The sequence below is a fragment of the Silene latifolia genome, chromosome Y, assembly GCF_048544455.1.
Source record: "Silene latifolia isolate original U9 population chromosome Y, ASM4854445v1, whole genome shotgun sequence".
NCBI lineage: Eukaryota > Viridiplantae > Streptophyta > Magnoliopsida > Caryophyllales > Caryophyllaceae > Silene > Silene latifolia.
This window is the reverse complement of record NC_133538.1, coordinates 480,360,207-480,362,862: the sequence shown is the minus strand read 5'-3', so window position 1 is coordinate 480,362,862 and position 2,656 is coordinate 480,360,207. Positions and strand designations below refer to the sequence as shown.

Genomic DNA, 2,656 nt, shown 5'->3' with positions numbered 1-2,656 from the left:
ACAGACGTGTCAAATTTTGGCGCCGTTGCCGAGGTGGCTATTGTCCTGTTTGTTTTTCATTCCGTTTATTTTATCCCTCTCAGGGAATTCCTATTCCTTGAGGCCGTTCTTATTATTTTCTTTCAGTGTTGTTTATGCCCAGGTCAGACAGGTGTGAATTAGTTTCACCGATTGAGTCGGAGAGATTATTCAGGTATAGACTCTGTCTGATAAGGAAATCACGAAAGGAAGACTTGAGTACTTTCGAGCCAGAGCTTGATCATTTTCTTTTCACGGAAGACAGTCCGATTTCTACAGTAAAGATGCCTAAACTTTCTAGTCATTCAGTGCCTAAAGCCTCTTCTATTCCCAAAGGTTTCAATCTCCAGACTGAGGATGGGAATACCTTTGATATCCGTCCTTCTTATATCAATCTGGTGGAGAGATACATTTATAGAGGTGTGGCAGGTGAAGATCCGAGGAAGCATATGGAGACCTTTACCGATTACTGTTCTACTATCCCCGCCACTAAGGGGGTAACTCAGGACAAGATTAAGGAAGTTCTATTTCCTTTCTCTTTAGCCGATTCACCAGGGAGGGTGATCGACTTGACCGCACAGTGGCCAGGGGTTCTGATTGGGAGTCTCTTGCTCTTGCATTTTACAAGAGATATTTCCCTCCACAACGCACCAATTTGCTGAGGGCCAAGATCACCAGTTTCAGACAGGCTCCCGATGAAAGTTTCTATGAAGCATGGACACGTTTCAAGAAGTTGGTGAGGTTTATTCCTCACCATGGTTTTGACCCATGGTTCCTAGCCAATCAGTTCTACAATAGGCTGTATGATGACCACAGAGCCATACTTGATGCGGCATCTAGTGGGAGATTCCAGGAGAACACCGATGATGATAAGGGGTGGTCTCTTATTGAAGAAATGGCTAATCACAGTGCTGAGTATGGTAACCCGAGGGATGGGATTAGGACAGTTCATGCGGTCGATAAGCAGGTTTTGACTCAGCTGGAGACCATGAATGCTAGGTTCGACAAGTTGGAACTACAAGCTGCTGGGGAGCCTCAGACGGTCCATGTTCTTACTAGGGAGTTACCGTTTCTTGTGAGAGATGTGGAGGTAATGATGGCCACTCTGCTGTTGGCTGTCTTGTAGAGAAGGAACAAGTCCTTGCCTTTCAGCAATATAGGCAAGGAGGGGGTTCCTATTACAATAATCAAGGGGCAGTCCATCCCAATCTGAGGTGGACTAGTCAGAATGTGCTCAATCCCACACCTCCTCCGCACCAGCAGCAACCGTATATCCCTCCACACAAGAATCAACAAGGCTATCAGAAGCCCCCTTATTTTACTCCTCCTAACCATGGTGCATCATCTTCCGGTGGGGTGAGTGAAATTGGTGAGCTTAAGTCTATATTGCAAGCCTTCACAAAGCAGTGGCAATTGAGTGATCAACAGAAAGATGCATCCATAAAGGCACTTGAAACTCAAGTTGCCCAATTAGCCACTAATCAGTCCACAAGAAAGCAGGGTCAATTACCGACTCAAAATGAGAAGAATCCACACGAGATGGTAAATTTTATCAATCTGAGAAGCGGTCGTTCGTATGAGGGACCGGCAATGCAGAAATCAGACCCAAGGAGAACTGTAACTGATGATAAACAGTGTTATGGCGAAGAAAATGAGCTCACGACAAAGAAAGTGCTTGATCGACTGGTTTCAAGTGGTCGATCGAGCAAATCTAGGGACGAAACTGGTCGATCGAGTGAAAATACCACTCGATCGAGTGATCAAGAAATTCAGAATGGTCGATCGAGTAGTTTTTCTACTCTATCGAGTGATGAGCAAAGTGGAGTTGATCGATCGAGTGGAAATTTTACTCGATCGACTGACATTGATGAGGAAACTGCTCGATCGAATGGGTATATTGGTCGATCGAGTAGTTTTGATGACGGGAAGCTTATTCGAGAGCCTGCTAGTGCTCGTTTAAGCGATAAATCACCGGAAAGACCTCGTTCGAGAGGTAAGAAGCGTCCAAAGGATACAGAACTTGCTCCGGAAGACACATTGGAAGAGAGAAACAAGGGACTTGAGATACCTATCACGGTTCCCTTCCCGAGTCGTCTGCAGAATACAAAGGCCAATCAACAATTCGGCAAATTTGTTGAACTTCTGAAAAGCTTGGAAGTCACTGTACCATTCACCGAGTTGCTGACAAAGGTACCCTCTTATCTTAGGTTTATGAAAGAAATTTTGAGTCGTAAGAGAACCATTAGTAATAGTGAGACCGTAGCTTTGACTGAGGTGGGGTTAGCCCTATTTCAAAATAAGCTACCTCCTAAGCAGTCAGACCCGGGTAGTTTTTCAATTTCGTGTCATATCGGTAACTATTTGATTGATAATGCGCTATGCGATTTAGGCGCTAGCGTGAGTGTCTTACCGCTGTCTCTGGCTAAGAGACTTGGTTTGACAAAGCTGAGTTGCACTAACATGACAATCCAGATGGCCGACCGTAGTATATCACGGCCACTAGGCATAGTAGAAGACGTACCTGTTAGGATCGGGAGGTTCTTTATTCCCGTTGATTTCGTTGTCTTAGACATCCCCGAAGATGCACACACCCCTATTATTTTAGGGAGACCATTTTTGTCTACTGCCCGTGCAGTTA

At 45.1% G+C, this 2,656-nt stretch overlaps 1 non-coding gene across 1 annotated transcript; it reads right to left on the bottom strand.

Moving 5' to 3' along the window:
* Nucleotides 1–673: 673 nt before the first annotated feature.
* On the bottom strand, nt 674–780 carry LOC141635642 (small nucleolar RNA R71). Its single transcript, XR_012540315.1, has one exon. It is a non-coding gene; the product is annotated as a small nucleolar RNA R71 (small nucleolar RNA).
* Between the last annotated feature and the right edge of the window lie 1,876 nt (nt 781–2,656).